Source organism: Eptesicus fuscus, chromosome 4 (genome assembly GCF_027574615.1).
Source record: "Eptesicus fuscus isolate TK198812 chromosome 4, DD_ASM_mEF_20220401, whole genome shotgun sequence".
NCBI lineage: Eukaryota > Metazoa > Chordata > Mammalia > Chiroptera > Vespertilionidae > Eptesicus > Eptesicus fuscus.
Genome location: NC_072476.1, coordinates 100933773 through 100957083, shown reverse-complemented (window position 1 = coordinate 100957083; position 23311 = coordinate 100933773).

The following is a 23311-nucleotide window of genomic DNA, read 5'->3' as shown; positions in this document are numbered from 1 at the left end:
ATGGATGTGGTTGAACTACTGTGGATATCATCACTCATGGCATCCCGGGCACCATCTTCATGAAACTATGAGAAGACCTTCTCTCAGTTCTGCACACCACAAAGAGCTGTGCCTCCTGGAATAAGTGTTGACATTGTACAGATGCCAAGAATTACATAACAAAGTGTGTTCTCTCCATATGACATTGAGCTGGGTTACGGTTCGCCTCTTTAACTAGAAGCCTCATCCTGACTCCACCTTTTTTTTTCCTTTACCCTGATTTCCTTCCTTGTTATTTAAATATATTTTTGCCAAGGAAGATGACCTTCACTGAAGTCACGTCAGACCAATATTAAAGGAGGGTGCACTTCTCTTGTCTGTCTGGGCTTGAGTCAGAGCCATTCCCTCCCCACATCCTCATACAGTTCTCCTCCCTCTGTGCGCACCCCACACAACTATTCCCACAAGAAGAGCTTTGTGAGTCTGCTCCCCGTCAGTGGATGGAGCCCTGGGCATGAGCAAAACTTTCACAAAGTTGATGGTGAAGCAGAGATGGCTGTTTGCCTTTAACTCATCAAAGGAAAACTCAACATCCTATCTAATTAAAGAGTAATAGGCAAATTAACCATCACTCCGCAACAAAAATGGCAGCCCCCATAGCTACAAGATGGCGGCGCCCAGTCCCCTCAGCCCCACTGCTGGAGTGTCTTGGCCTGTCTGCCGGAGGGGGCAGATCCAGCCTTCCCGCCCTGCCAGTGCTGCAGCAGTTGGGCCCGTCAGCCCCAAGGGGGTTCGCACAGACCAAGTGGCGGGCAGACAGAGCCAGGACAGGCTTGCAGGAACCAAGCGGCAAGGCTGGATCTGCCTCCAAAGGGGGCAGATCCAGTCTTCCCGCTCCACCAGTGCTGCAGCGGTTGGGCCCGTCAGCCCCGTGCCAGGGTTCATGGGGACCAGGAGGCGAAGCTGGATCTGCCCCTAGACACGGCAGACAGAATCTGGACAGCAGGGCTTGGGGGCTTCCTTAGTGTGTCAGTGTTGGCGAAGCCCCCAGGCCTGGCAGACAGAGCACACTGCAGGGCATTGGGGCTTCCTTCACATGGTGGCAGCAGGCAGAGAGCAGACAGCAGGGCATGGGGGCTTCATCTCCATGGCTACAGTGAAACCCCCAGGCCCCGCAGAGAGCAGAGAAACACGGGAGTGGGCCTGAGCCATCAGTAGGACATCCCTTGAGAGCTCCTAGATTGTAGAGGGTGCAGATTGAGCTGAGGGACCCCCGTGCACAAATTTCATGCACCAGGCCTCTAGTGTATAAATAGAAATACAGGTAGACAGATTGTACAATGATGATTTAGAACACTTGGTTCCTTATAGGCATTTTAAAAACCTTCCTCAGATCTTTTTTTAATACAGAGGCACAATAAGGAGGCAAGTAAATTTCTTAAATTTTTTCTTATTTATATCCTTGCCTGATTATAGCATGATATCTCTCACAATGCTTTCTATTCTCCAGCTGAGTAAACCAGATACATAGCCTTTTTCTTTTTTTTAAGGCTTTATCACATCAGGCAGCTAACCGATGCTTGGGTCCATTTGGAGATTTGTTTGTGAAAAGTATTGGCTGTTACATAGCAGTTTAAATAATACAGTCAGTTGTTACCATGCTCAACAGCAATTTAGAATGTAATATGTTTCAATTGAATTAAACTGGCTATTACAACTCAATAACCCTCACCTCCAAAAATCAACCAGAGTCTATCTCCATAGGAATTACTAGCTTTTTTCTTTCCCCGAGAGGCATTCAATTTAACAAAGCTATTCCAGATCTAGAGTTACTGAAGAAGGGAAACTGCATCTCAGTAATTCATAAGGAAAGATTTATAACTAATTAGATTCCCTTTGCCAAAATTAAGACATAAATGAGTCGCAAAATTGACCCTTTTAAGTGTATCCTCTAAGATGTTTGCAGCTGTTGACAACAAGAAAGCAGATGATGAATTGTAACCATTGGAACAAACAAAACCAAACAAGATTTTTAATTCACAAGAATATGGAAGAAATTAAGATGAGATCAAAGGAAATTTCAGTAGTGACAAATCAAATAAGATATGAATCCAAAGTGACTTTTTGTCTTTAGCGTAAGTGCCACCAAACAAGGATCTTTTTTTTTTTTTCAAACTAGGGTCTTGAAAATAACACTTTCTTCTAAAATAAAGGTAAAAGCAGGAAAATGGGATTGTGTTACCCTACTTATAAAACTGTTTTTCTAATTTTGGCTTCCAACATTTTAATGGGTGTCACTTTGTGTTTGAGTATATTACCTTCTCTTGTCACCCATAAATCTATCAAAGGAAAATGTTAAAGGGCTGATTTCTCTCTAATGGCTCTCTATTATCTAATTTGAAGATTTTAAAATTATTATCTCATTTTAATTTCAGTTGTAAGTCATGATGTTTTGCTAGAAAGTTGTGTCAGTTATAACAAAAACATTGAAGAGGATGGTTTGTGAAAGTTAACTTGAAAATTCGTTAAAAAAATTATTCCTTAACTCTTTTTCATATATTGATTAGTTTGGTTAATTTTCATCATTAATATCCCATGGGAGTACTCCAAAAATTTGCCTTTCTTTTTAGTACCTTTCTCTAGTAGTCACTGAATTTTAATTTTCCATCATTTCATTTCACTAGTTCACCATTAAAAGATTTTTATTAATTCCACGACATTGTTCAGTTTTATTTTTATGTTCCAGAAGTAGACTCAGAAATATGTAAAATCCTTTCTAGTTCCAGTGCCTGGTTATTAGAGTTAATTTTAGAGTTAAACTGCCTGGATAAAATCCCAACCCACTGTTTACCTGCTGTGTGGCTGACTTAGGGGGGCACGTCACCTTCTCATCTTAAATAGGAGGGAATGATGGCATCTGTCACGCAGAGTGCATTAAATATAAAGCAGGTCAGTCAGTCATGCCTAGTGCTTAGTAGCCAGAAAGGCCTTCACAAACTCACTGCCACCACTGTTGAGTGACTGGGACCAGTGGTAATATTATTATTGTTTTATTGTTTCTGTGGCCATCTCAGCATAGCACTGAGGAAGCCGTAATTCCCTTTTCAATAAAGCAACCTTGAAGATGCAGGGAATACTCGTTAAAAAAAAAAATCCACCTAGAACAAGGTCTGACAGAGTTACATTTCTATTTCCAGCATGTGGACAATGTCTATACCAACTCCAAGGCAGAGAGAACTCAGCTGAGATAAATTCAGGCCAAAAGAAAGTTTGTATGACCTTGCATAGCCCCCAGAACGAACTAAGGAGTCTAAGGAGGGTGGGGGCACGATTGGCATAGATGCTGAATATTGAAATTGTAAAGGTCAATGAAGCCTCCCTCTATACTTAAAAAGCTGCAGGAGTGCACTCAAGGGGATGGCAAATAAGGGCATGTGGAGTTCAGAGACTTAAGCTTAGGGAAACCATGGGTCTCCATGACTGCACCTGAGGATGAAGAAAGGAAGGAAAGACCCTCGCACCCAAACAGAGCGTGGGAAAGCCCTTCAGAATGAGCAGTGGAACAGCATCTTGAAGACACAGCCAGGGGGCCTACCTCAGTCAAATATTTATGACAGCAACAGAAGCACAGTTGAGGAAATGGAGTGAGGGAGGCAAAGCAAGGAGGAAGCTCCAGATGTCACCCCTGAGAAACAGTGCAGAGAGAAGTGCAAAGAGAAAGGCTTCCGTGAAAAAGATGCTGGATGAAATGAATGGAAATTACATACATTTTTTAAGGGAGCTAAATTAAAATATACACTAGGGCAAGTTATAAGCCACATTAATTGGGTGGAAAATAAGATAATTATATGGTGGATGAATTTAAGTGGGCTACTGGCAGTGCAGAAGAAAACATATGCAAGACCAAAAATAATAATTTAATGACAATAATTTGCTTTGAAAGTCTCAGAATATATTACTGAAAGCAGAGAGAGAAAGTAATACTTTTGCAATATTTTATTTCCTGGTGGAGTCAAGGTAAAGGAGAGATTTTAGTATTACCTTTGAAAGTAAGAGGTTAAACAACTTTTGGAAACACTTTAAAATTATAACATTCTATATAACCATTGGTTTAAACTAAAATCAATATCATAAGCTATAAATTTAACAAAAATGAGAATAGCAGATAAAAAATAAAGCACATAGTCAAGTATGTATTCAGAGAAAAATTCACAGCTTTAAACACTATCATTACAAATGAGATAAAACAAAGAGAAGTAAGCAATCAACTAAAATTTTCAAAAAGAACAATAAATAGGAAAAAAAAGAGAAAGACGGTGGAAAGAAAATACAATTGAAATGGAAATCTTTTGAGTTCAACTTAAACCTAATAGCTGCCTTTAAAAAATAGACTAACTCCCCTTACCCCAAGCATGTTCAACTCAAAGGCTAACATGGGCCAAATAAACGAGGCATGCAGCCCACGGGCCATGAGTTGGACATGCTTGCCCTAGCCGGTTTGGCTCAGTGGATAGAGCATTGGCCTGCAGACCAAAGGGTCCCAGGTTTGATTCTGGTCAAAAGCAAGTACCTCGGTTGCAGACTCCTCCCTGGCCCGAGCCCTGGTCAGGGCATGTACAGGCGGCAACCAATCGATGTGTTTCTCTCACATCGATATTTCTCTCTGTCTTTCCTCTCTCTTCCACTCTCTCTAAAAATCAATGGAAAAATTCTCCTTGGGTAAGGATTTAAAAAAAGAAATAGACAAACTCTTGAAACAACAACAACAAAAAAGATAAAACATAAATACTATGGCAATGTTATAAAATAAGATATATGGCACCCTCAAATGTTGTCACCATTAAGTCAAAATTGGAATCCCAAACTTCCTGGTTAATATTTTTCCAGGGTTATACAAAAGCACCTTTCTGTAAAGTTGTAATATTTTGTTTTGTTTTCAATAAACTTCAAAGATTTTTTTTCCATTGACTTTCAAAATTTTAAAAATGTGCTGCAACAGGAAAACATAAAAGGTGGAGACAGATATCCTCAAGATATGTAAACACACCTGAGAATCCAGCACATTTTATTTTCCAGTCCAACAACAAATCTTTAGTACTTACACCCTATGGAGGCAGAGAATATCCTGAAAACACTGTCTTCTGCTGTTTGTGACATTCTTGTGACTGCTAGTGGCTAATATAAGTGGCTCAACTTCATGCAGATATGGTCAGACATCACAGATTTTGTGAAAAGTATATATTTTTTAAGTTGTAAAAGAAAATGACTTTGTATATATGCTTTTTCTGGGCCTATGTTCCAAATTTGTTTGTCCCATTCCCCAATGTTTTAGTACATATAGTACAAAATAGAGTGACATGCTATTACTGTTTTTATAAGAAAAGAAATTTACAATAAAGGAGACATGGGTACTTAAGAACTAAGCAGAAACAGGTGCAAGCTTACCTGAGTGTACACAGCACCCAACAGGAGGAATTTCAAGAGGAATGCTAGATGGTACAAACTAAAGAATAAATTGAAATCAGGGTCTTAAAGAAATATCTGCACCCCCATGTTCATTGCAGCACTATTCTCAATAGCAAAGCATGGAAACAACCTAAGTGTCCATCACAGAATAAATCCTATCTAATGAAAGAGTAATATGCAAATTGACCATCACTCCAACACACAAGATGGCTGCCCCCATGTTTCAAAGATGTTTGCCCCCATGTGGACACAGGATGGCCAGCACGGGAGGGCAGTTAGGAGGGACCAGACCCACAAGGGAGGGCAGTTGTGGGCAATCAGGTCAGCAGGGGAGGGTGGTTGGGAGGGACCAGGCCTGCAGGGAGGACAGTTGTGGGTGATGAGGCCAGGAGGGGAGGGCAGTTAGGGGTGACCAGGTCAGCAGAGGAAAGAAGTTGGGGGCGACTGGGCCTGCAGGGAAGGGCAGTTGGGGGGAACCCATGCCTGCAGGAGAGAGCAATTAGGGGTGACCATGCCTGCAGGGGAGGGCAGTTAGGGGTGATCAGGGCGGAAGTTAGGGGTGACCAGGCTGGCAGAGGAGGGAAGTTGGGGGCAACCAGGCTTTCAGGGAAGGACAGTTGGGGGAAACCCAGGCCTGCAGGGGAGAGCAGTTGCGGAGGACCTGGCCTGCAGGGGAGGACAGTTAGGGGTGACCAGGCCGGCAGGCGAGGACAGTTAGGGGCACTCAGGCTGGCAGGGGAGCAGTTAGGCATCAATGAGGCTAGCAGGGGAGTGGTTAGGGGGTGATCAGGCTGGCAGGCAGAAGCGGTTAGGGGCAATCAGGCAGAGGCAGGCGAGCAGTTGGGAGCCAACAGTCCTGGATTGTGAGAGGGATCCTAGATTGGAGAGGGTGCAGGCTGGGCAGAGGGACACCACACCCCATGCATGAATTTTGTGCACGGGGCCTCTAGTGGATAAATAAAATGGGTAACAAAGTTATATATACAATAGGATATTACTCAGCATTGAAAATGAAGGAAATCCTGCCATATGCAACAACATGGATGAACCTGGAAATCATTATGCCAAGTGAAATAAGCCAGACACAGGACAAATATTGCATGATCCCACTTGTATGAGGTATCGAAAATAAACTCATAGAAACAGATAGTAGAATGGTGGTTTCCAGGGGCTGAGGAAAGGGCAGGAATAGGGACTTGTTCATGGTATAAACTTTCAGTTACGCAAGAACCAGTATGTTCTAGAGATCTGCTCTACAACTTAGTGCCTAAAGTTAACAATACTGTATTGTGCACTAAAAACTTTGTTAAGAGGGCTCTTAGCATCATAAAATAAGTAAATAAATAAAAAGGAAAGGTCTCCAAGAAACTTTCAGAGATGATGGCTTTGTTTACTGATTGTGGTCATGGTTTCACGGGTATGTGCATATGTCCAAACATCAAATTGTATACATTAAATATGTTCAGCTCTTTGTATATCAATTATAGTTCAATAAAGCTGTTTTTAAAATCATAATTATAGATAAACTATAAAGCCAGAGAGAATAAACCAAGACACATGAAAATAAATTTTTTCACAAAATTACGCACAAACTATGGAATAAACACAATGATTAGAAGCATCTAGTTCATGTAAACATTTACTAAATGGTCTAAGATGTAAGTCCAATCAAAGGTGCAATTAACTCTACAGACCAAAATCAAAGGGATGTAGCTGAACACGCATGGACCGGATCAGGTCCCTTTGATGCTTTCTTGTTCCCATTAATCTCTAGCTGAGGCAGTTTTCCTGCTTCTAACGGTGTTTATTGCTCTGGGGTAGGTTTCTATGAGTTGACATGATACAACCCTGTTTCATTACTTGTGCCTAATGCCCTTGAGCCACGACCAAATAGCAGAGATTCACATCAAAAGCCAAAGTCATATTCTATCACCAAAACTCACACATGGTCTCAGGCATTCTGTGATTATTTTTTTCCCATGGCTTTTAAAACTCTGTCTCTGTGTCCCGTGAACCTTAATTACTCACAGAAACTATACGTCTATTTTAGTTCCATTATAGGTCCCATCTAACAAATAATGAGAATCATGCCAAGAGAAGTAAGAATCAGGCAACGTGGAATTCAGTGACAGGCCAGTAGTTTTAAGGGAGAATTGAGTGCTCTGCCGTGTGATGGGAACCTGATATGCTGTGAGTCAACTGCTCATCAGCCATTTGCCTTACTTCTTTCTCCAAGCCCAGGTCCCTTTCATTGTGGCATGCTATTTCTGATTCTTGACTACTTTGTCCTCTATAAAGACATCGTTAGCTGAATGCCTGCAGCACTGTTGGAAGTAATCATTAATTTATTTTTCATATCAACATAAAGTTAGCAGGGTCTCACCCACCCAAGAAAGAACCACACCTACACATCTTGATGGAAAAGAACTGAGCCTATTAGCTCAAACTTCTTCAGAGAAAGACATCCCCTATTTCTCTGATAATCTGTTCTAGTGTCCTTTAAGCCTCCAAAGAAATTCAGGTGTGTGAAAAACAAAATTTTATTCCCTCTTAAACAAAACTAACTCATAAAATTTTTATCACATTGAGGATTTTTACATCATCTTTCTCATCACTGTCTTCTCATCAAGATTCTAAGTGAGTCTTAGCCAGTTTCGCTCAGTGGATAGAGCATCGGTCTGTGGACTGAAGGGTCCCAGCCTTGATTCTGGTCAAGGGCACGTACCACCCAGGACTCGTGTAGGAGATAACCAATCAATGTGTCTCTGCATCTCTCTTACATTGATGTTTCTCTCTTTCTGTATCCCCCGCAACCCTCCTTTCCACGCTCTCTAAAAATCAATGGAAAAAATATCCTCGGGTGAGGATTAACCAAAAAGAAAAAAAAGATTCTAAGTGAGTTGATTTTTAAAATGATATGAATTCAGTATCCAGTGTATGTTTTCTTTTTAATATATTTTTATTGATTTCAGAGAGATGATGGGAGAGAGAGATAGAAACATCAATGATGAGAGAGAATTATTGATCAGCTGCCTCCTGCACACCCCCTACTGGGATCGAGCCAGCAACCCAGGCATGTATCCTGACCAGGAATTGAACCATGACTTCCTGGTTCATAGGTTGATGCCCAACCACTGAGCCATGCCAGCCGGGGCAGTGTATATTTTCTAACACTGAAATGGAACCATTCATCAAGTCCATAATTTTGAAATAATGAGGTTTCTGGACCAGAAACTATGTCTACTTTAGTTCCCTTATAGGTACGATTTATCAAGTAATGAAAATTGCGAACTATGACTTAGGTGATAGCCTCCTAAGAGAAGATGTAGAGATGTGGGATTCTAGTCAGTGCCCATCATATCAAAATTAAGGGCACTCCCTCTTCAAACAGCTGGAGGACAGTTCTTATTGGGTCGAGAAGACATCAAAAGTGGGAGGAGAATAAGGCATGGATTCCATTAACAGTCATCTGTAGCAGGGGCACTTTTAGGTGTAAAACTGTGAGTTAGGAATAGAGACTCTAAGTCTACAACAATAAGGAGTGCTTTAGAAAGGATCTTGTCAGTCTGGTCACCTGGGCTTCTGATAGGACAGTCACTTGAGGGAGCCCTCACTTCATAGAGCAGTTACTAGAGCACCCGTTTGGGGGAAGCAATGAAGATCACACAGAGACAAGAGGGAGAACATCCAGAGAGAAAATAACCAACCACATATGCACAAAAATCACCGCACTCAGCAGGAATGACCGCAAGGAGTGAGGTGGACCAATCCTTGGTAAGCTAGGATGGCCAGCCATTGAGCAGAACCTCAGAGGCCACCAGAAACCATGCGGCCATTCTCAAAATATAAAAGACCAGGTCTTTGGGGAAACTTGGCATTCAGTCACTCTCTAAGGGAAGACTCAGAGCCTTGCTAACATTGTATTTGTTCCCACAACTGCCCTAGGTCAGGTTTGATTGAAAAAGGAGGCTGTTGGGAGATTTTGTTCATATTCTTCAGAGATTAAAGTGTCTCAGCTACTAGATGTAACCCATGCTTTGACAACAACTAATATCACTTAAGATTTACATTTTAGGGCTGAAAGATTCAACTTTACAATAATGGAAACTGATTCCAAAGCGGTCAAAGGTCTAAAGTTAATTTATAGTAAAATCACACTAAGTATTCATCTACCCTGAACCCCTAGTCTGGAAAAATTTTAATTGTACTATGTTTTATTTAGATTAAATTAAGAAATATTAATTGACTCTCTGATGAAGAACTTAAAGGACAGAAAATAAATGGAGTGATTTCCATATAACTAGAAGAAGCTAGAATGAAATATAAATTTAGATCATAAGTGTTGAACCCCATGAGCTTAAGGGTTCTTAGATTTTTGTCTTATGTGCATTCCAATTTTCTATATTACCATTTCTTCCCTAAAAACTTACCTGTCCCCACAGTATCTTCTTTTTTTAATTGACCCATGTTATTTATCTACTTCCTGAAGAAACAATTCTATTGAGATTTAAAAAAATTAAATATAACAAATCTAACTTGGTAATGTGAAATGGATCCCATGAGCTGCTGGCTGGCTGTTCCTGAGCTGCGGTGAGATTTAGGTCCTTAAATGTAAATAGTCAATACCCTCAAAGAACAACAAAAGCCAATTCATGCTGAAGAAACCAAATAAAATCATTTTAAAACTATAGATTTTAAGAATCAAAAGCATGCGGATTGCATAAAGAAAAAATAGGGTATAAAAAATTAGTACACACATACAAAAGTTGGACAGGTGGCCAATTAATATAAAACTGAGGTCCAGCCTAACTTAAAATTAAAATAATGCAAATAAAATTATAGTTTCCCATTTTCACTATCAGATTGGCAAAGATGAAGAAGTCTGATAATACCCAGAGATGATAAGAGAGTTCAAAAACAGTCATTCTCATGCATTGTTGATAGGAATGTAAATTGGTGTACACAACTGTCAGAATGTAAAATGGACATACCCTGGACCATCATCATTTTACTCTCCGCAATTTTACTCCTATCATTTTACTCCGACAGGTGTATGTGCACAAATGTGCTTACAATATTATTCGTTACAGATTGCTTGTAACAGCGGAAAACTAAGCACAAGCTAAATATCCACTAGTGGCCAATTGGATATTGTTCTTTAGTGGGAAGAAGACTATACCATCATTTTTTCTAAATTTAGATAAATTTATATGTACTCTTTGGGATAGGACTTCAAAATATATTACTGTAAAAAGCAACTTAGAAGATTATATGTAAGGACTATTAATACACCAACATTGGGAAACTATTGAGGGTGGAAATGGAGGGTGACTTCTCACTTTTACACTGTACTCTTATGTCCTGTTTAAATTATTCCCCAAGCGCATACATATATTGCTTTCCTAATAACTATTTAGTGAAAAGAAGTCATACTATTTCAAAGATGAAAACCGAAAATGAAATTTGGTTCTGCCTGATTGTGCCTAAAAGCTCCCAAATCCTAATCATAACTTTGGTCAACTCAGTCCTAAGGTTGGGAGGTGGGTGTGTCTAGGGTGACCAGCTGCCCCAGCATGCTGGGACTGAGGGGTTTATAGGATACAGGGATTCAGGACTAAACTGAAACAGTCCCAGGACAAGACTGTCACCCTGTTGGTCCAGTGAGATGCAGGGACCTGGATGAGCAAGTTTCCTCTATGGGGACCATTTCCTTTGGGTGGGCTTTTCTAAGGTTCAAAGTTTGGAGGAAGGCACTAGCAAGTCCCTCTGGCCCCCATACCTAAGCTACGTTCTCTAAAACAGGCTTGTTAGAAATACATGTAATGTTTTTATCTCCTTAGGCATGGAAGATGGCTGTTGGCTTTGAAGCCCTGCCCAAACCCCTAACAAATAATCCTAGGATGCAACTACAGACTAGCATCATTTTCCATGTCAAGAATTCAACTGTGCTCATTCCAACTTTAAGAAATGCTGAGGTTACAGAGGGAGGAAGCTGAGTTGTACTCATACTGAGGACCAGGAATTGGCCTGGTCTTCAAGGCCGGCAACCCAAACTGCAGTGACTAAATGAGGCTCCACTGTGGCCTAAACATACACAAGGAGGAACCATCCCAAGGACAGATGGGAGTGTTAAGCAAATTCTGGAGTTACAGACAGCACAGTGTCATGGTTACAACTGTGTTGTTATATTCTGTGCAAAACCCAAATCACTGGTGGGGACCAGGCCAGTGAGTGTTAGAGGGAACAGCTATGCTCCACTCAACTAGGTAAGGGCTTAGGGAAAACCACTTCTCACCAAGGGAGAAACTCCATCAGAACCCAAGGCAGGAGCTGAGTTGTACAGCCCTGCAGACCCCTATGTATTTAAGTTGATGGGAAGGGGAGCAGGGAGAAGGCGGGCAGAAAACTAGAGCCCAGAGAGTATGTAGATGCTCAGAACTCACCCCATGCTACCTGATGGAGAGCAGAGAGCATCTAAGCTGGCTCCATTGGCTACTGGTGGGAAGGGAGCTTCAGGCTTGCATGGCTGGGCTTCTGGAAAGCAGGCCCTGATATTTAGGCACTATTTTGAGATAGTAAACAATGTTTTCCTTGCATGTGGGTTTTTTTTTTTCACTTAATTTCCCTCTTTCCCAGAGTCTTCTCATGGAAACATAAGTGTATGAGTGACTCTGCATATAACTGCCAGGGGTGGGATGTGACAGTGTGGAGGAGAGAAAACTACCAATACCTTTAAGTTTCTTATTTCTAACAGCAATATCAGCTTCAAAGCCCAGAGAGGATTCCAGGCAGAGAGGAGAAGGATTTCCTCAAGACTAAGGAAGGGTTCTCTCTGGCAGCAAAGTTGGGAGAAGAGTGAGGAGGCAGGAGGAGAAAAGAACAGAGACCTCCAGAATGCAGGCCAGGTACCAGGTCGAGCTGCCACACCCTGAGAGGAAACTATGGCAGGACACGCCTGGTCCTCATCATTCAGGCCTCTCGCAGGCGTTCCCACAGCCCAAGTCAGCTTAGAAGACCAGAGAGCTTGCTGACCTGAATGAAGCAGGTAGAGAGAGTGCAGTGATGTCTCAGCAGCTACCATGGAGCTCTTGGCTGGAGCCCTCCCTGAGCTCTGTAGTATCTAACACTCAGAATCCTGGCACTGCTTGTGGATGGAAGTGATACAAAATAACCCAGATTAACTAATGTACCCAGAGCCGTGAAGACCCCGCCAAGACCCCTATGGTGTTATTTGTCCAAATCACACTATTTGCTCCAAGCTTCTCACGGCAAACACATATGACTCTGCCTGGGACTGTTCTCGTGATTGCTGGCTGAGCTCACTCGTGGGGCCTCCGTGTGAAACTCTATCTGTAGTGTCCAATGAAAGTGAGGGACCAAGAACTCGACCATAAATATTCTGTCTCTACCATGCAAGCTCCTACCAGGGTATGTCATCATCCGCAGGCAGCCTCAAAAACCAAAATAAACTTCAAAGTCCAAAGGAGAAAAAAGAAGGGCCCATGGAATATTCTTGAAATAAAACTAACGGACCATCAGGCACTTTGAGGCTTTCGGCTACTCGCTGAAGTGAGGGTGAGCGTATAAATGTAGACGGCAGAACCACTCCACTCGGCTACAGACTGTCACTTTCCTTCAGCTCTCAAAGAAGCAGCCTTGAAATACTGTGTCACATGGTGGATTCAATTTTGCTCACTTAATTTTCATCTCTCCTACCCAGTTTTCTCCTGCAAAAATGGAGACACCATTTTCTTCAAAGGCACCTTACCATATAAAGAAATACACAGAAAGAGGGAGAAGAAAATGCAAATCCTCATAAAGCAATGCACGTTGAGACAGTGATGTCTCTCTTTTGTACCATCTCACTTTCACATGCATTGATTAAAGCATTTCCAGGATCCATCACACACCACCTACGCTGAGGCTTTGTCACAAAACACACATAAGCAGTCTTTTTCTTTTCTTCTTCTTCTTTTAAAATATGTTTTTATTGATTTCAGAGATAGAAACGTCAATGATGAGAATCATTCATCAGTTGCCTCCTGCACGCCCTCTACTGGGGATTGATTGAGCCTGCAACCTGAACATGTGCCCTGAAGGGGAATGGAACCAGCAACCTTTTTGTGCATGGGAGGACACTCAACCATGGAGGTGCCTTCATTCTTCAGCTCTTTTAGTTTTTCTCAGGATTGAACTGTTTTTCCCAGAAAAATTTCTATCAGACTTTCTCATTGATTAGAAATGAGTCATTGAAAAGTCATAACGTCCTGATGATTTTATTTTTTAAGTATTTGTCAATTCAGTTTCTCTTTCTTCTAATTGCCAAATCTCCTCATCATCATTCTATTGAACCAGTATCCTCCTCAAATTTATCCTCTACACAAATGCTAGCCCAATATTTTGTGTGATAGCCAGACTTAAAGATAGCCAGACACCAATGATCCTTGCCCCTTGATATTCACATCCTTGTCTGGTCCCTCCCACATTGTTCCAGGGTGGTCTGTGTGACCAATAGGATATGACAGAAGTGATGGAATTTCTTCTGAGGTCATATTATAAATTCACTGTCTATAATCTCAGTCTACCGCATCCCTCACTTGAGAAAGCCAGCTGCCACATCCTGAGGATGCTCAGCAGCTCTATGAGAGGTCCACAGAGGGAGGAACTGAGCCCTCCTTCCACCAGCCACATGAGTGAGCTTGAAAGAGGATCCTCCAGCACCAGCTAACATCTTGAATAACATCTCACAAGAAGCCCTAAACCAAAACCACCCACCTGAGCTGCTCCCCAATTCCTGACCCACAGAAGCCATGAGGTAATAACTGTTCAATGTTTTGAGCCACTACGTTTGAGGATCATTTGTTATTCAGCAATAAATAATGGATTCACTTAACATGAAATTGTCCTGCTTAAAACCTGTAAATGGTCCACACCACCAAGAGCACAGGACCTGGCATTGCCAGCAGGTGAGTTTTGGTCCACAGGATCCTTTTAAATATTTTGAACTGCCACTTCTAATTTGGAAGATGCCACATAAACATCTGAACATCTGTCCACACTAGCTCCACAAGTTCACAGAACACTATGGACTGACCAGGCCACTGAGTGTCCTCTACTATTATTCCCTCAACAGTAGAAAGGACACCCGATAGTTGCCACCTTTTAATCTCTGTTTGTCCCATTATTTTGGTTATAACACAGACATATTCTTGTGTACTCACGTCCCTATAAAAAATGGGAAAACAGTCCTGCTGGGAAAACAGTCCTCAGTTGGTTACAGCATCACCCTGTACACCAAAAACGTTGTGGGTTTGATTCCTGGTCAGGGCACATACCTAGGTTGCAGGTTTGATCTCCAGTCAGGGTGCAACATCGATGTCTCTCTCTCACATTGATGTTTCTCTCTCCGTTCCTCTCTCTAAAATCAATAAAAACATATCCTCAGGTGAGATTTAAAAATAAAGATTTTTTTAAATGGGGAAATAAAAGAAAGATTAAAATGACTCCTTTAAAAATGGGAGAACACATTTCTTCATAAAAAAGAAAGTTTTCATGTGCTTAATATGAAAAGAAAATGTGTAAGAAATATAAACAGTTCTCAATTATCTCTCTTATCTGACCTGCCTCGTCCCTTTAGACATCTCTGTTTATGATTCCAGATCTCCAGAGCAATGGTGGTTCATTGACACAGTCCATTTTCTCAGGAATCCAGTCCAGGCCAATGATTTATCATGTTCATCCCTCTTTGACTCATCACCCACTGTGAGGGTTTTATATGTCGGCTTGGCTAGGCAATGGTGTCCAGCTGTTTGGTCAAACACTAGTCCAGATGTTCCAATGAAGATATTTATAAATGTTGCTAACAATTAAATTGGTGGGCTTTGAATAATGCAGATTACTCACTAGAATGTGGGTGGGCCTCATCCAATTAGTTGAAAACCCTAAGAGCTAAGATTGAGGCTTCCCCAATAAGAAGGAATTTGGCCTCATGACTGCACCACAGAAACTGTGCCTGAGTTTCCAGCCTACCTGGCCTACCGTGCTGAATTCAGACTTAAGACTGCAACACCAATTCTTATTTGCATTTTCTGGCTTCTGGCTTGTTCAACAAATTTTGGTTCTGTTTCTCTGGAGAAACATGACTACTATTCATACACTACTATTAACTCAATTGTGTCCCCCAAAATTCATATGTTGAAGCCCTAACCCCAGGGTTACGGTATTTGAGAATGAAGCCCTTGTGATGTAACTAAGGTTAGATTAGGTCATAAGGGCAGGGCCCTCATTAACAGGATTAGTGTCCTTGTAAGGGTGAATAGAGCTGATAGAAACACAGAGAAAATGCCATGTGAGGACCTGTAGCAAAGGTGGCCATCTACAAGTTATGGAGTGAGCCCTCACCGGACAGTGACCTTGCTGGCACCTTGATCTTGAACTGTGAGAAAATAAATTTCCATTGTTTAAACCATTCAGTCTATGGTATTTTGTTATGGTAGCCTGAGCAGACGAAGGCACCCACTTTCCCACATTCCTGTAGTTCCTGACTCTGTCTTCCATGTCCTTGGCCATGCCATCCTTTCCACCCATGACATTTTGCCTACCTCACCCTCAGTAATGCCCACTCCTCCTCTAAGACTCAGTGCAACCATCACCTTGTCTAGGATGCTTCCCAGGACCATGCAGCCTGGGATGTGTGGTTCTCCCTGGTGATGCTCATTTTGCAGCCTTCCACCTTCAATCTACATGTTAAATTGGAATGTAATGACCTCCTTGATGTGGCTATCCAGAGGAGGAACTTCCTCTTATTCTGTCCAATAAGTGAATAAATAAGTTGATGAATCCTAACATATCATTACTGAGAAGGACAAAGTAAGAGAGAATAATTTTAGGCAAAACTAGTTTTATGAAATTATCATGCAAATCACTGTAGGACAGAATAAATGCTTTGTAATTTAGGGAGAAACAGAAGGATTTTCTGGGCTTCTGGCAAAGCTTTTTCCTAACTAAATCATTTCATGCACAGCTTTTGCAAATGCGTCTTCTGCTGGTCATAATTATGCGTCTCCCACCCCCCACTGTTTTGAATTACTTTGTGCTAACACCAAAATTGTTCCACAGAGAGTCGGATTTATTTGCTGAAATATGATGAGGAGAAGTGGGATAAGAGGCATACTTCACATGCGGTGCCCGTTGCTAGCACAGCTGTATTTCTGAGAAATATATTTTAGTCCTTTTGCTCCATTTCTTTTGTAATTTAATAACTGAAGTACAAAGCTCATGAAAGCTGGGAATGTGTTGGAAGGTCAGTGAGGAAAAACGTGCATGGTACAGTTAGGAGAGCCAGGGGAGTTAAAATAACAGGGGAAATTGATCATTTCTGATCTTCCTGGTCAAGTTTATGGTTGTTTCAGTAAAGACCAAATACTAGCTTATATCTACAAAAAGGTAGAACAATGAACAAATTCAGGTTCAGAATTCCTTTGGTTCCTACTATAGTTATAATTATCTGTTTAAAAATTATTTTGTCTTATAAACCAATGTCACCTCAATAAATTTAATTTTAAAAAATAAAAATTATTTTAAGATCAATAAAGTAATATTTTTATGTCAACATATAAAAGCAATGGTGACAATGTTTCTGCTCTTTGAATGACAGGTTCACACCTTCAAATGCTTTTCCTCACCGAGCATAGACCCGTACATGCACACATGCCAAATGCTTCTAACAATATCTTCCTCATGTGCATAAATGGCTCAAAAATCCACGCACCAGAAATTCAAACAGGTCCTCAATGAAGGGCTGGCCAATTTCCCCCCTGGAGGGGCAATAGTTTACAGTCTTTATGAGGTATTGCATCTGTAAATGGGATGTAGATATATCTCCATGGTTTCTAGGGAATATAGTGTTATCCACACCAACACTCATGATAACACAGTGTCCCAGTTGAACTTTTTAACCAGCATGTTCAGGGGAATGAAGTCTGTTTCAGTTGAGCAGATGCATTTGTGCTGTCTAACCATCTGATGCTGAGAGCAGTACAGAACACGGGCTGTGGTATCAGACCGCACTCCAGCCGTACTCAGGCTTTGCCTCACCAGGCATGGGATCTGAGCAGGATGCTGTGCCTCCCTGAACCCCACTCTGTAAACTGAGATCAATAAAAATCCCCTGACAGCAACAATATGGAAATTAGTTCAAGCATTTGGAATAGAGATTGACACACCAGAGATGAGCAAAGATGGTAGGAAGTGTTTGTAACAGAATATGGTTGACACCATGCCTCTTGGTTCAGAATTCTGGCTGAAGCTTCAAATGAATGGGGAAGAAGCCCCTCCTTTTCCAAAGTGAAGTGATAAACACATTCCTTCAGGACTCAGTAAAGGACCAAAGAACCAATCTGGTGACCAGACTGTGTGTCTAGCATAATATATGCAATTTTTGTGCAATATGCAACTTATATATTGGTATTATATGCGCATATATATATCATATATATGCTATATGTTTCATATCTCTATACACACATACATATATGTGAATACATGAGTTCACTGAAGCAGATGAGTATAAACAAGATTTGCCAACCAGGGAGAAGACTGCTGTGGATTCTCCCTCCATCACCAAGAGAGGGAAGCAGGGTGCTTGCCCGCACTCTCTAGGGAAGGAAAAGAAGTCTCCGGGAAGAGATACAGAAGAGACTAGACACCCTGTAAGAGGGAGAGATTGGTCTCTTCCTCTCCAGTACAAACAATGCCTGCATGCTGTCTACACCTGCCCTCTGGAGCAGTGGCTGCAGTGAAGTATTCTTCCGAAAAGTACAAATGCTAAGCTTCAGCATCATGGGGTAGACTCAAATTTACAAAGCAGAAGTTTAAATCACCTTATTCTTTTTACTTGCATTCAGTAGCTATGATTCTATCTTCTTTCTTTCCGCCGCCTGAGCTATTTTCTGCATTATTGATCCTGCACACAACCATCTAAGCTTACTACGGAAAAATACCACCTAGTATTTAGAATGTCAAAAGCCCTTGAGCAAGCATATTCACAGCCCATGATGATGCTAAGGCTGAAATAGTGGTGCTTGGAATATGCCCGGCACCATCACTCCACATGAGGCCCTAGACAGCTGCCATCGGTTCTGCTTTGCCTCTACTGCTTACACGGAGGTGGTCATTTGGGCTGAGAAATGGCCCTATGGAGCAGCCTGCTGCTCTGCAGTTCTGCTGCGTGACACAGACAGTGCCCAGTTCTCGAATGGGCAATCTACCTTCGAAGCAGATGGATGAGAGTGAAAACAGGATGGAGATCAGGATTGGGCATAGAAATATTTCAGTCTGAGGTCAAATTGGCACTTGGGAGCTTGCCACCATCTGCTGTGCCAGGGCTCCAAGCTTGCTAGTGCAGCTTGCAGATGAACTGACATTTTTAAATTTCTTAAATCCTGGGGAGAATTTCGATATTTCTCTGTTGTTGCCAGGAAGATTGTGCTTATTCTCTATCAGAAGACAGCTGAGGTCTATAGCTCCGAGGCTCCAAGATTTTACCACTAATTATTACAGGCCTGTAGTCTTTTCCTAAGGGGAGAGTGCACCAGTCATTATGGATTCTAAAGGAGAAAATCTTATTATCTATCTTCATATTGTCTCACAGAGGCCCAATGGCACATTTTTATGAACAGAAAACAATCAAATTGAAGGCATGAGGCCAAACTCAACTCCTGCCACTCTTGTTTCCTATGCTCTAGCCATGAAGAGTTTCTTACACTACCATCACAACCACCAACAACAATAACAACAAGACCACTAGCAGTACCATCACCCAAAACAACACAACCACCTCCAACAGCCACGACCACCAAAACCAACAACAAAACCATCTGCACCAACAATAACAAGGCCATGACCACAATTTCCATCAGCAACAACAAAGTCACCATGGCCTCCATCAACCATCACAACATAATCACCATCAATAGCCACAACAACACAACCACCACCACCACCAAAATGATTACCAACAAAACCACCACTGACAACAAAACCATCACCCCATATTTATTAGTTGTTCTCTTTGTCAGGTACTGTACTATGTGTAAGTGTTGTATATGAATTATTGTACTTAATCCCTGCTTACTGGTCCTCTGGATAGCTTATTCTGTCTCAGGCCTTAAAACTTTTGTGCATTTCTGCCTCTGCTGAAACCCAGTATCTCATTTCCTTCTCTAACCACACCACCACTTCTGACTCTGGAAAAATCTATTCATCCTTTAAAACTTGACGCAAGCATTTTATGGAGAATCAGGCATCTCATCTATTCCCTCTGAACTATTCTCTCACAGAAGTTACCATGTTGTAAGGTATTGCTTATCCCATGTGCTTCCAATTGTGATATAATTTCATGAAGGAGAGAGATTGTCATTATCATGTTTGTGTCTTCAATGCCACACACAACTACACATTCACTTCAATAAATAGTAAAAAGTTACATTGGAAGAACACTTGAAGCGGGTCTGAGCTTAAATTCTTATCTATCATAATAGAAGGTCAACAAAGAAAGTCAAATATTGACCTATTAATGAGTGACAGAAGATATTTACTCAGCGATATGGACATAACTATAAGACAAAATAAGTCAAAGAGTTAAAATAATTTCCCCAAACAGTGAGCCTGGATCAAGAAAGTGGGAATCTGGAGATTCTTACTTTACAATTAAGCAGATAGAACTTGGAGAGCATATATTTCCACACTTAAGATGTGCTGCTATTCACCAAATATCACAAATTCCTATCTTTTCTTTTTCAATCATTATAACACCACTAGAGGCTCAGTGCACAAAATTCATGCACAAGTAGGGTCCCTAAGTGGCTGCCAGCAGGGGGTGCCTCCCTTCCCCCAGGGCCACTGCCAGTTCCACCCCCTGGTCAAGGGGACAATTTTCATATTAAGCTTTTATTATATAGGATAGGCCATCAAGAAATCAATAGTACCCACTATTGATTTCCAGAGGAGGCAGCATAGAGTGTGGGTAGGACCTCAGATCTGGGCAGCTGTCCCAGCTCGCCACTTGCCAGCCGTGTGACACTGGGAAAGGTATTAACCTCACAGAACCTCAGTTAATACATCTATGCAGTGAGGATAACAATGCCTACCTGCCAAGATTTTTGTGAGAATTAAATGAGGTGGTATATTCAGAATACTAAGCACAAAGTAGCAACTCAGCCTGTTACTGAATGCTCTCCTTACTTCCCACCCCTAAGTATCAGCTCCAGAGATATTTCTGCAGCACCCATAGGTCACCTGGGCAAAGCCTATGAGTCGCTACCTGATTGTGTATGTCTGAATTTTTCAAATATCCCTGTGGCCCTTTATCAAACTTTTTAAAGCTCGTCTTCGTATATCTTTACCTTTGGCTCATGTGTGTGTTCTCAACTTCTCTAATAACAATTTTTGTATTTGGGGCTAAACCCACTATTTCTGCTTTCTCTTTGTCTTCTACATCTCAGGGCCTTGTCACTCCACTCAGGGCCCAGTTTTCTCTGTGCTTGTGTCTAAGGCAGGGTTTTTCAACCTCGGCACTACTGACATCTTGGGCTGAATAAATCTTTGTTGTAGGAGCTGCTCTGTGCATTGTAGGATGTTTAGCAGCATCCCTGGCCTCCATCCAACACATGCTAGCAGTTCCCCACAGCTTGTGACAATGAAAAATGTTTGTAGACATTGCCAAATGTCCCTTGAAGGGCAAAACTGCTTTCAGTTGAAAACCACCATTCTACGCTGGGCTTTGTCCCCACGGACATGTCTTCTCCTCAGCCCTTTGCTTTCTCCTCGTCTGGGTTTCCCAAACCCTCAGGGAACACCCTATAATTGCCTAACCAGAATCTTCCACCTCACCAGAGGCACCGAGGAGCCCTGCCACCTGCTCTCACCTGCTGACCCCCCTGGTGGCACTGGTTAGGGATGACACCACCAGTCTGGTGCGATGGCCAGCTGTGCTTCCGGGCACTGCATTCTAAATGCTGTCCACTCTCTCGGTCCTAGGGGAAGCTTTTATATGGGACTCATGAGAAAGGAAAGAAAGGAGTAGTGTCCCAGCAAAGTACCACCGGGAATAATGTCATGGACATAAAGCAGACTGCCCTCTCCGGTTCTTTCCTTCTCCCTTTGGAATGATCTCACAACCTTTGACCCGTGGACCATGGAGCACATCTCAGACCTTCAGGCATGTGACTGAGAATCTCATTCATCACTTTACAGAAAGGCTTCCTCATGAAGACTTAAGGGAGAAATAGCTCTTCCCTTAATGTTAGGAGGAGCAGCTACTTTCCTGACCAGTTTAAGCTTTCTTGATTTTAAACTCTGGCTACTTTCGTTTGCACCTTCCCATTGGCCACATCGGGTGCAGAACCAAGTTATGGTTCACCTCCCTCCACCTGTAAGACTATCCTCTCAGGCAGCCCTCCCTCTGGCTCTATTTTAATTCTGGACTCTTTGTTCTTTAGTTGGCTTCCCAAAAATGCTTCTCTTATATATTGCTAAATTTTTTATTATATTGAAATAGTATATCCTCTTAAGCCATTTCCATCATCCTCCACAAAGAGATAGAACATAAATAATCAATCTGCAAAAAGAAAAATTTTGGCCAATTGTTTTTTCCAAAGGGGGGAAAAAATCTACATTAAATTCTGACCCACCATGTATGGATTACAATGTAGTCTTTGTATTGTTCCGAAGCAAATCTATCAATAAATATAGCATTTTCTGGTGAGCCTTTGAGGCAAGTTATATGCTTGTGCATAAGACAGGGAATAACTGATAAGTCCCTGATATTATAGAATCAGGCTGAGTATAAGAATAACCTCATTTCTTCAGTAAACACAACTTCTTCTTGCCAGACATTTACAAGCAGGTATTCTCTGTTGATATGCCTCCAGGGCCAAATCCTAAGTGCAAACCACTTGCAGCTACCTGGCTAGATGCTAGGTGAAGAGTTAGAAAATCGTTATGGATATGGAAAAACCTCTCTCAGAGGACTTTATAATTTAGGAAAAAATCCTGATTGCAATGTAATTCTTCTAGAGTAGTTATAAAATCAGGGAGTTCAGAATTATGGACTCTGTGAAGGTAGACACCAAGCCCAGGGTGGAAGGGAGACAATCCATTGTGCTGTCTGTTTTGAACATGGCATTGCTTTTCTGTGGGTAGCATGCAGCCAAGGGGGGCACTGGGTCACGTAGCTGCCTAAATATGTGGTGTACATGGTGATAGAGGGGGGACTCCTGAGAGAATGGGGTAAACTAGGTGATGGAATCCTAGAACCTGTGGGGTGTGATAGCTCTTAGATTCTCCAAATTAAAATTGGAACTTCTAAACAGAGAGGATAAACAGTAAGGCTTCAGTGCCCAGCCAGCATGGCTTAATGGTTGAGTGTTGATCTGTGAACCAGGAGGTCACAGTTTGATTCCTGGTCAAGGCACATGCCAGGGTTGTTGCAGGCCTGATTCCCAATGTGGGAGTAGGTAGGAGGCAGCTGATCAATGATTCTCTCTCATCATTGATGTTTCTCTCTCTCTCTCTCTCTCTCTCTCTCTCTCTCTCTCTCTCTCTCTCTCCCTCCCTCTCCCTCTCCCTCTCCCTCTCCCTCTCTCTCTCTCTCTCTCTCCCTCTCTCCCTCCCTCCCTTCCTCCCTCCCTCTGAAATCAATAAAAATATATTAAAATAAAAAATATTTTTTTAAAAATGGTAAGACTTCATCAAGCAAGTGTTCCTTAGATAAGGAAATGTAAATCAGCAAATGCATTCAAGCTCTGTTTTCACGCTGGTGCATCTACAGATGAAGTTTTTCATGTAAGCTGTGAGCAGCTGAGGG